General features: G+C 35.8%; 1 pseudogene; it reads left to right on the top strand.

Annotated features, from left to right (window-relative positions):
* Positions 1-10,104, top strand: part of LOC100399062 (splicing factor 3A subunit 3 pseudogene) — a 31,762-nt pseudogene extending 21,658 nt beyond the window's left edge.
* Positions 10,105-12,666: the final 2,562 nt, after the last annotated feature.

The following is a 12,666-nucleotide window of genomic DNA, read 5'->3' as shown; positions in this document are numbered from 1 at the left end:
CTGAGCTGGGATTACAGGCACACGCCACCATGCCCAGCTAATGTTTTGTATTTTTGGTAGAGATGGGGTTTCACCAAGTTGACCAGGATGGTCTCAATCTCTTGACCTCGTGATCCACCCACCTCGGCCTCCCAAAGTGCTGGGATTACAGGCTTGAGCCACAGCACCCAGCCAAAAGTTAACTTTTTAAATTTTTGTTCCAATATTTTATTTGGAAGTAAAGATCATAAAAGAAAAGTTGGAGTTTTGCTGTTTTAACCAGTCTCATAATCCTTCCTCCCTACTTCCCCTGAAGCATCTTCTCTCATAATCATGTCGTATGTCCTACTATATTAGTCAGGATTCTCTAGAGGAGAAACAGAACCAACAGGAGAGATTATACCTATTGATGTCTCTATGTAAAGAGAGAGTGTGGTGATTAATACTGAGTATCAACTTAATTGGATCAAAGGATGCAAAGTATTGATCCTGGGTGTGTCTGTGAAGGTGTTGACAAAGGAGATTAACATTTGAGTCAGTGGACTGGGAAAGGCAGACCCACCCTTAATCTGGGTGGGCACCACCCAATTAGCTGCTAGCATAGCTAGAATAAAAAGCAGGCAGAAAAACGTGAAGACTAGACTGGCCTAGTCTCTCAGCCTATAATTTTCTCCCATGTGGATGCTTCTTGCCTTAGAACATCAGACTCCAGATTCTTCAATTTTGGGACTCAGACTGGCTTTCCTTGATCCTCAGCTTGCAGATGGCCTATTGTGTGACCTTGTGCTTAATTAGTACTTAATAAACTTCCCTTTAATATATATTATATGTACATATATATAATTTGTAAATCTTCCTGTGTAACTGAAGAGTTTATGTTCTCTACTTGTTGCAAATGTATGTTCTCTCTCTATATATATAGCAATACTAAAATTTTATATATAAATATATATATATGGCAATACTAAAAGTGAAATCTGTAGCTATAAGTGCCTAAAACTTTGTTGAAACAAATGATAATGGAAATACAACATTCCAAAATCTATGGGATACAGCCAAAGTCATTCTGAAAGTAGAATTTATAGGTATAAGTGCCATATATATGGGGAGTTTATTATGTATTAAATAATAATATCTATCCTATTAATTTTGTTCTAGAGAAACCTAATACATAGAGAGAGAGATTTAGAATAAATATAGATAGCTAGCCATATCTATCTATAGCTTTCACTTTCTCTCTGAATTTACACATACTCTCTCAGACATCATTGTACATTTTGAGAGAGGGAGAGAGAGACACAGTGGAATATTATTTCTTTAAGAAATTATTCATGCCATTTAAAAAAATTGGCAAATCCCAAAATCTATAGGGTGATTTGAAAAGCTAGAGACCCAGGAGAGTTCCTGGGCTCAAACAATCCTCTTGCCTCAGCCTTCCAAGTAGCTAGGACTGAAGTCATACACAACAATGTCTTCCTATTTTTGTTTTAATTTTTTGAAGAGATTGTGTCTTGTTTATGTTGCCAAGGCTGGACACAAATTACTGACCTTAAGCAATCTCCTACCACTGCAGCCTTCAAACATGCTGGAATTACATGCATGAGACAACACACTTGACCTGCTATGTATATTTTTTAAAACTATACAAATGTTATCATAGTTCACATTTGTTTCTGCAACTTGGATTTTATTCAAAATTATGTTTTGATTACTACCTTTATTGATATATTTAGATTAAGTTCATTCATTACAACTGAGTCAGGTAGTTCATCAATTAAGTAAACCATAATTTATTTATTTGTTCTCCAATTTTCCACTTTTACAATTTGTAACCGTGTATAGATCTCCAGGTATACAGGTACAAAGAGTTAATCAAGGATGTATAACTATAACCAAAATATCTGGTTTATAGACTAAACATATTTTCAATTTTATTTGATAATATCAACTTATTAATCAATGTGATTGTCTCAATTTTCACTCCCTTCTGCTTTCAGTATTGAACAGATCTCAGAAAGAAAATAATTTAAAAAAAGAAACATCAGACTTAATCTCCATTATAGACCACATGGATCTAATAGATACTTACAGAACATTTTATCAAAAAGCTGTAGAATGCACATTCTTTTCCTCTGCACATGAATCCTTCTCAAGGATAAACCACATGTTAGATGATAAAACAAGTCTTTTTTTTCCCTGAAACAGAGTTGAGCTCTTGTTGCCTAGGCTAGAGTGCAATGGCATGCTCTTAGTTCACTGCAACCTCTGCATCCTGGGTTCAAGCAATTCTCCTGCCTCAGCCTCCCAAGTAGCTGGGACTACAGGCATGCAACATCACACTCTGATAACTTGTATTTTTAGTAGAGATGGGGTTTCTCCATGTTGGTCAGTCTGGTCTTGAACTCCCAAACTCAGATAATCCACCTGTCTTGGCCTTCCAAAGTGCTGAGATGAAACAAGTCTTACAACATTCAAAAAAACTGAAGTACTATCAAGCATCTTCTCTGAACACAGTAAAATAAAACTAGAAATTAATCCAATGAGGAATTTTTAAACCTATAGAAATACATCAAAATTAAACAATATGCTTCTGAATGACCCGTGGATCAAAACAGAAATTAAGAAGAAAATTGACAAATTTGTTGAAACAAATGATAATGGAAACACAACATACAAAACCTATGGGATACAGCAAAAGCAATACTAAAATTGAAATGTATAGCTGTAAGTGTCTACATCAGAAAGGAGTAAAAACTTCAAACAATCTAACAATGCATCTTAAAGAACTAGAAATGCAAAAGCAAACCAAACCCAAAAGTAGTAGAAGAAAAATAAATAAATATCAGAGCATAAATAAATGTGAAATGAAAGAAACATTATAAAAGATCAATAAAATAAAAATTTGAGTTTTTGGAAAAGTTCAAGAAAATTGACAAACCTTTAGCTAAACTAAGAAAATAAAAGAAGATTCACTTGTAAGAAAATGGTAGCTAAGAGGCAAGACTAGCTTGCAACACCCACGTGGATGGACAGAGCAGTATTTGAAGAGCCACATTGTGAACTTTTCCTCCAAGAACTACCAGAAGAACATACCAGGAAAGCCTAGAGTATGCACAGAGCCTTTGAAGGAGTTGTATTCCCTCTGCAGACTCTGTTGGGCAGCCAAGGAACTCTGAAGACAAAGAACATAATCTCTTGGGAGCCCTATGGCTTTGCCCACTGCCTGATCCTCCTTGTGCTACCATAGTGGATGCATTCTTGAAAGCACTACCTGTTGGCTGGAGGCCAACCACCACTAAACCAGCACATTTAACAAAAATACAACCAAAGACCCTCATAGACTCCACTTCAATTCCCTGCTACCTCCACTAAAGCAGGTGCTGGCATCCATGGCTGAGAGACCTGAAAACTGATCACACCAAAGGACTCTGCAGACACTCCTCAGTACCAGCCTGGAGTCCAGTTGCTTCACTGGGTGGCTATATCTTTGAAAGAGAAATAACCATCCAGAAGTTTGACTCTCAGGAAGCTCTATCCATTGGGGAAAGGGGAGAGAACCACATTAAGGGAACAACCCATGAGGCAAAAGAATATAAACAGCATCCCTTGAGTCCAAGACCTTCCCTCTGACATAATCTACCAAATGAAAAGAAACAAGAAAAACAATTTTCAGTAATATGACATAACAAGGTTCTTTAACACCCCCAAAAAATCATACTAGGTCACCAGCAATGGATCCAACTTAAGACAAAATCTCTGAATTACAAGAAAAATAATTCAGAAAGTCAACTATTAGGCCAATCAAGGAAGCACCAAGGAATTCCAATGTAAAAAAAAATTAAAAAATAAATGATACAGGATATAAATGGAAATGCCTCCAGAGAAAAAGATAGAATAAATAAGAAATAATCACAGCTTCTTGAAATGAAGGACACACTTAGAGCCTTTTGAATTAACACAACCAAAGAAAAAGGAATTTTAAAAATGACCAAAGCCTCCAAGTAGTTTGGCATAATGTTAAATGATCTAACATTAGAATTGGTGTTCCTGATAAAGAAGAGAAATCTACAAGTAACAAAAACATATTTGAGGGAATAGTTGAGGAAAACTTCTCCAGCTTTGCTACAGATCTAGAAATCAAAATTCTAGAAACTCAAAGAACACCTGGGAAATTTATTGCACAAAAATCATTGCCTAGGCACATAGTCATCATGGCTATATAAAGTCAAGACAAAGAAAAAAAAGAATATTAATAGCTGTGAGGCAAAATAATCAAGTAACCTATTTCTTAAAACCCTATCAGATTAACAGCAGGTTTCTCAGTAAGAATCCTGTCACCTAAGAGGGATTGGGATCTTATCTTTAGCCTTCTTACATAAAACAATTACCAGCCAAGAATTTTATATCCAGCAAAACTAAGCTTCATAACTGAAGGAAAAATACAGTATTTTTCAGGCAGACAAATGCTGAGAGAATTTGCCACTACCAAGCCAGCACCACAATAACTGCTACAAGTAGCTCTAAATCTTGAAGCAAATTTTGGAAAAACACCAAAATAGAATCTTCTTAAAACTAAATCTCATAGGACCTATAAAACAATTACACAATGAGAAAAAAAAGCTATTCAGGCAACAAATAGCATAATGAAGAGAATAATACTTGACATCTCAATGCTAACCACAAATGTAAGTAGCCTAAATGCTCCACTTAAAATATACAGAATGGCACTATTGATAAGTATTCACTGACCAAGTATCTGCTGCCTTCAAGAGAGTCTCCTTTCACATTAGGACTCACTCAAACTTAAGGTAAAGGTGTGGAAAAAAATATTTCCTGCAAATGGGCACCAAAAGTTACCAGAAGTAGTTATTCTTGTATCATTCAAAACAAACTTTAAAGCAACAGCAGTTTAAAAAGACAAAGAGGGACATTATATAATGATAAAATGTCTAGTGCAACAGGAAAATACCACAATGCTAAACATATTCACCTAACACTAGAAGTCCCAAATTTATAAAACCATTACTACTAGAACTAAAAAATAAAATAGATAACAACACAATAATAGTGGAAGATTTCAATACTTCACTGACAGTACTAAACAGGTGATCAAGAAATAAATAAATAAATAAATAATAGACTTAAACTATATCCTAGAACAAATGGACTTAACAGATATTTACAGAACATTCTACCCAACAATTGCAGAATATACATTCCATTCATCAGCACATGGAACATTCTGCATGATAGATCATATGATAGGCCACAAAACAAGTCTCAACAAATTTAAGATAATTGAAATTATAGCAAGTACTTTCTCAGACCACAGGAAAATAAATTTGTTAATCAACTCCAAAAGGAATTCTCAATACCATGAAAATACACGGACAGAGAGAGATCCAAGATGGCCAACCACTAGCAGCTCAGGCTTGTAGCTCCCAGTGAAAGCGCAGAGAACGAGAGGATGCCACACTTTCAGACAAATTATTGTAGCTCAATGACCAGGAGATTCCCAGTGGAGGAGCCCCACGGGTCGCCAGGGCAACTCTTGCAACTGGCGCTGCAGTTTTGCCAGTGCCCCGGCACAGCGGTTCTTGGTGCAGAGTAAACGGGACTGGTTCCCCTTTTGTCCAACGTATGGAGCTGATTGAGGAAGGGATTCAGGAGGGAAGCCAGACGGGAGACTCCCAGACAGAAAAGCACCAAGAATCTTGATGCCACTGTTTTAGCCCAGTGGGTTGCTCACATTTCGGCCCTGGGAATTAACAAGTTGGACCTCCACCAAGAGACCTAATTTGAAAGTTGGTAATTACAATGACGACAGGTGGATAAATTTACAATAATGGGAAGAAACCAGCATATAAAGGCTGAGAATACTCAAAATCAGAATGCTTCTCCTTCTACAGAGGATCACAGTTCCTCATCAACAGGGGAACAAGGCCTGATGGAGAAAGAGTGCATCTCATTAACAGAATCAGGCGTCAGAAGGTGGAGAGTAAGAAACTTCTGTGAGTTAAAAGAACATGTTCTAGCCCAATGTAAAGAAACTAAGAACTTTGAAAAAAGATTTGACGAAATCCTAATGAGAATAGACAATTGGAGAGGAATATAAGTGAATTAATGGAACTGAAGAATACTATATGAGAACGCCGAGAAGTAGGCACAGGTTTTAACACTCGAATTGATCAAGCATAAGAAAGGATATCAGGGGTCGAAGACCAACTTAATGAAATGAAACAAGAAGACAAGATTAGAGAAGAAAAAGTAAAAAGGAATGAGCAAAGTCTCCAAGAAATATGGGACTGAGTGAAAAGACCTAATTTATGTTTGATAGGTGTACCTGAATGTCATGAAGAGAATGAATCCAAGCTGGAAAGTGTTCTTCAGGATATTATTCAGGAAAACTTTCCTAACCTAGTAAGGTGGGACAATACTCATCTCCAGGTAATACAGAGAACACCACAAAGATATTCCTCAAGTAGAGCAACCCCAAGACACATAATTGTTAGATTCACCAGGGTTGAAACAAAGGAGGAAATTCTAAGGGCAGCTAGAGGCAAAGGTCAGGTTACCCATAAAGGAAAGCCTATCAGACTTACAGCAGATCTCTCAGCAGAAACCCTACAAGCTAGAAGAGAGTGGGGGTCAATATTCAATATCCTCAAAGAAAAGAATTTTCAACCCAGAATCTCATATCCAGCCAAACTAAACTTCATAAATGAAGGAAAAATAAAATTTTTCATGAACAAGCAAGCACTCAGAGATTTCATCACCACCAGGCCAGCTTTGCAAGAACTTCTGAAAGAAGCACTACACACAAAAAGGAAGAACTAGTATCAGTCATCCCAAAAACTTACCAAAAGATAAAGAGTATCTCCATAATGAAGTATTTATATCAACCAATGGTCAAAATAGCCAGATAGCATTAAATGACAATATTAAACTCACAAATATCAATATTAATCCTAAATTTAAATGAATTAAGTGCCCCAATCAAAGACACAGACATGCAAACTGAATTAAAAAGTCAAAACACATTGGCACTCTGTATCCAGATCCATCTCATAATCAAGGACACACAAAGACTCAAAACAAAAGGTTGGAGGGAGATTCACCAATCAAATGGAGAGGAAAGAAAAACAAAACAAACAAACAAAACAGGAGTTGTAACTTTCGTCTCTGACAAAATAGACTACAATAGTAACCAAGACTAAAAGAAACAAAGTAGGACATTACATAATGATAAAAAGATCAATGCAACAATAGGAGTCAATGATCATAAATATGTATGTACCCAATATAGGGGCACCCAGATATATAAGACAAGTTTTCAATGACTTATAAAAAGACTTGGACTCCCACACTAATAGCAGGAGACTTTGACACCACATTGTTAATATTCAATGGATCAATGAGATAGAAAATTAACAGAGACATTTATGATTTGAACTCAGAACTAGAGCAAGTAAACTCAGTGAATATTTATAGAATTCTACACCCCAAGTCCACAGAACATACTTTTTTTTTTTTTTTTAGTATCACATTACACCTATTTTGAAAGTGACCACACAAATGGAAGCAAATCACTCTTCAGCACTTGCACAGCATTTCACAGATTTAAATGAAATATTGGTTGGCTGTTTGTTATTTTCTTTCCTTATTCCTTCCTCTCTTGGCTGTTAAGCACAATCATCAGCATAAAAGAGGATTTTAAGACCTATTTCTAGATTGCATTCCAGCCTGGGCAATAGAGCAAGACTCCTGTTCTCTCTCCCCCTCTTCTCTTTCTTTCTTTCTTAAAAAAATAAAAAAGAAAAAAAATACATGGACATTAAATAACATAGTTCTCAATGATCATTGGGTCAACAATGAAATAAAGATAAAAATGGAAAAATCCTTTAAACTGCATGATAATAGTAACAGAACCTATCAAAACCTCTGATGTACAGCAAAAGTAGTATTAAGAGGAAATTTCATAGCATTAAGTGCCTACATCAAAAAGTCTGAAAGAGCATAAATAGACAATTTAATGTCACACCTCGAGGAACTAGAGAAACAAGAAGAAAACAAACCCAAACAGCAGAAGAGAAGAAATAACCAAGATCAAAACAGAACTACATAAAACTGAAACAAAAAATATGAAAGATAAATTAAACAAAAAGTTGTTTCTTTGAAGCTACATGTAAAATTGATAGATAATTAGCAAGATCAACCAAGAAAAGAAGAAAGAAGATCCAAATAAGCTCAATTAGAAATGAAGCCAGAGATACTGCAAATGATAACACAGAATTCAGTGAAGCCAGTATCACTCAAATACCAAAATGAGTAAAGGACATAACAAAAACAGTAAACTACAGACCAATATCCCTGATGAACATAGATGCAAATATTCTCAACAAAATACTAGCTAACTGAAACCAACAGCATACTAAAAAGATTATACACCATGATCAAGTGGGTTTTATACCAGGAATGCAGTGGTAGTTTAACATGTGGAAATCAATAAATGTGATACAACACATAAACAGAATGAAAAACAACAACCATATAATCATCCGAATACATACAGAAAAAGCTTTGGCAAAATCCAGAAGCCCTTTGTGATTAAAACCCCCAGCAAAATCAGAATGGAAGGGACATACCTCAAGATAATAAAAGCTATCTGTGACAAACCCATAGCCAACATTATACTGAATAGGGAAATGTTGAAAGCATTCTCCTGAGAACTGGAACAAGACAATGATGCCCACTTTAACCACTTCTGTTCAACATAGTGCTGGAAGTTTTAGCCAGAACAGTCAGAAAAGAGAAAGTAATCAAAGGCATCCAAATTGGTGAAGAGGAAGTCAAACTGTTGCTGTTTGGTGATGATATGGTTGTACTCCTAGAAAACCCTAAAGACCTTATCTAAAAAGCCCATAGAACTGGCAAATCAATTCACCAAAGTTTTAGGATACAAAATTTATGTACACAGATCAGTAGCCCTGCTATACACCAAAAGCAACCAAGCTGAGAATCAAATCAAGAACTCAACACTTTTTACAATGACTGCAAAGAAATTAAAATACTTAGGAATATGTTTATGCAAGAAGGTTAAAGACCTAAACAAGGAAATCACTACCTCAATATCCATGACTGTTATCTCAAGTACATTAACCTGAAGGCATCTGAGAAGCTGGATTATATCACATGCTTGTCCATATTTGACAAATTATTTGACATTCCTAAAGACAGGAAGAATGCAGAGTATGAGATACCTAGAGACACTGCTTGAGTACCTTCAGGATCATACAGATAGAGTGAAGCCTCTTCAATATAAGAATAAACTTTTTGGGAAGAGTCAGGCTGAGTTTGAGAAGAAATGGGATAATGGGACCTTTCCAAGAAACAAGCCGTGCTCTCACTCATGCTGAAGCCCATATTGACCTTACCACATTCTCCTCCTGGGAGGAGTTGGCCTCTCTGGGCTTGGACAGATTGATATATGCTCTCTTAGCTTTAGGCTTGAAATGTGGCAAGACCTCTTTGTTTGCCAAAAATGCCAAGTCAAAAGACACCAAGTGGATACTGAGAGGAATAAAGACATTGCTTTTCTAGAGCCCAGATATATGAATACATGGAGATTCTCAGGGAACAGTCACATCTCACTCGTGAAAATGGACAACATAAGCAAGCAAGGACAGAAGAAAAGTAAGAAGAGGACAAAGAGCAGATCGGTGAGAGTGAGAGTGAAGATGAAGAGAATGAGATCATTTACAACCCCCAAAACCTGCCACTTGGCTGGGATGGCAAACCCATTCCCTTTTGGCTGTATGAATTTCATGACCTGAATATCAACTATAACTGTGATATTTGTGGAAACTACACCTATAGAAGCCTTCTAGCAACACTTTGCTGAAAGGCATCATGCTTACGGTGTGAGGTATTTGGCCGTCCCAAATACTGCTCACTTTGCTAATGTGACACAGTTTGAAGATACTGTCTCCTTGTGGGCCAAACTGAAATTGCAGAAAGCTTCAGAATGATGGCAGCCTGACACGGAGAAAGAATATGAAGACTCAAGTGGAAATGATGTGAAATAAGAAGACGTATGAGGATCTGAAAAGACAAGTACTGCTCTAGTGTTCAGGGATGTAGCTCACCTATTCAGTTAGCCCAGACTTCCCTGAGATCTGCTTTTTCGTTTTTGTTTTTTTCTGTCAACCAAATCCTCTTAACAGATATTTACAGAACTTCTACCCAACAACTGCAGAATATACATTCTATTCATCAGCACATGGAACATTCTCCAGGATAGACCATATGATAGGCCACAAAACAAGTCTCAACAAATTTAAGATAATTGAAATTATAGCAAGTACTCTCTCAGACTCTTTGCTGCATAGTCTTATGGTATAGTATGCATCTTATAAAAACAAGGAATGCTGTCAGAATGTAGTGTTGAGATGTGTTTTATCTGTTCTATATTTTAAAAGATTCTTCCAGAAAATAAAACTACACCTTGTTCTGGAAAAAAAAGAAAGAAATCATAGATGACACAAACCAAAGGAAACACATCCCATGCTCATGGATGAGTAGAATCAATATTGTGAAGATGACCATACTGCCAAAAGCAATCTACAAATTAAATGCAATTTCCCTCAAAATACTATCATTATTCTTACAGAACTAGACAAAATAAGGAGCCCACATAGCCAAGACAAGACTAAGCAAAAAGAATAAATCTGGAGGCATTGCATTACTCAACTTCAAACTATACTATAAGGCCATAGTCACCAAAATGGCATGGTATTGTTATAAAAACAGGCAGATGGACCAATGGAACAGAATAGAGAACCAAGAAAAAAAGCCAAATACTTACAGTTAACTGATCTTTTACAAAGCAAACAAACATAAAGTAGGGAAAGGATACCCGATTCAACAAATGGTGTGGAAATAACTGGCAAGCCGCATGTAGAAGAATGGAAGTAGATCCTTATCTCTTCACTTATACAAAAATCAACTCAAGTTGGAGCAAAGGCTTATACCTTAAACTAAAACCACAAAATTCTAGAAAATAACATTAGCAAAACCCTTCTAGACATTGGTATATGTGAAAACTTCATGATCAAAAACCCCAAAGTAAATGCAACAAAAACAAAGATAGATGGGACGTAATTAAACTAAAAGTTTCTGCACAGCAGAAGAAATAATCAACAGAGTAAATAGACATCCCACAGAATGGGAGAAAATACATGAAATCTATGCATCTGACAAAGGACTAATATCCAGAATCTACAGGGAACACAAATGATGAGCAAGAGAAATCAAACAATCCTATAACAAAGGAAGCTAAGGATATTAATAGACAATTTACAAAAGAAGATAATAAATGGCTAAAAAACATATAAAAATGTTCAACATAACGAATTATCAGGAAAATGCCAATCAAAACCACAGTGTGATACCACCTTACTTCTACAAGAATGGCCATAATCAAAAACTCACAAAATAATATATATTTGAGTGAATGTGGTAAAAAGAGAACGCTTTTACACTGTTGATGGAAATGTAAAGTAGTACAATCACTATGGAAAATAGTGTGTTAATTATTTAAAAAACTAAACATAGATCTACCATTCAATTGAACAATCCCACTACTGGATATCTACTCAGAGAAAAAGAAGACATTATATTTAAAAAAACACTTGCACACACATGTTTATGGCAGCACAATTTGCAATTGCAGAAATATGGAACCAGCCCAAATGTCCATCAATCTATGAGTGAATAAAGAAAATGTGGTATGTATACACAATGGAATTCATAAAAAGGAATGAAATAATGGTGTTCACAGCAACCTGGATGAAATTGGAGATTATTATTCTAAGTGATGTAGCTCAAGAATGGAAAACCAAACATCATATATTCTCACTTATGAGATGGTACTAAATTATAAGGATGAAAAGGCATAATAATGATATGATAGATTTTAGGAACTTGGGGGAAAGAGTGGTGGGGTATGAGGGATAAAAGACTACACTTCAGGTACAGTGTTCACTGTTCGGGTGATAGGTGCACCAAAATATCACCACTAAATAACTTATTAATATAACCAAACACCACCTGTTCCCCAAAAACCAATTGAAATAAAAATAGAGAGAAGATCTGAAAATGTAAAATCAGAAATAAAAAAATAGACATTACAACTGGTACTAGTCAAAGGATAATTAGTGGCTATGAGCAACTATATACAAATAATTAGAAAAATCTAGAAGAAATGGAGAAATTCCTAGACTCATACAAACTACCAAGATTGTACTAGAAAAAGCCCAAAATCTGAAAAGACCAATAACAAGCAACAGGATTGAATCCATAATAAAAATGTGTCCCATTATAGAAAAGCCCGAGACCCAATGGATTTACTGCTGAATTCTAACAAACATTTAATGAATAACTAATACCATTTCCACTCAAACTATTGTGAAAGATGGAGGAGGAGGGAATACTTCTAAACTCATTCTTGCAAGTCAGTATTAACCCTGATACAAAAATCCAAAAAAGACACATCAAACAAAGGGAACCACAAGCAAGTATCTCTGATGAATATTTATGCAAGAAAAACCTGAACAAAATACTAGAAAACTGAATACGATAATACAATAAAATGATTGTTCGTTATAACCAGGTAGGATTGATCCCTGG

The sequence above is a fragment of the Callithrix jacchus genome, chromosome X, assembly GCF_049354715.1.
Source record: "Callithrix jacchus isolate 240 chromosome X, calJac240_pri, whole genome shotgun sequence".
Taxonomy (NCBI): Eukaryota; Metazoa; Chordata; class Mammalia; order Primates; family Cebidae; genus Callithrix; species Callithrix jacchus.
Note: the sequence above shows the minus strand (reverse complement) of the source record. Positions and strands in the feature narration are given on the sequence as shown.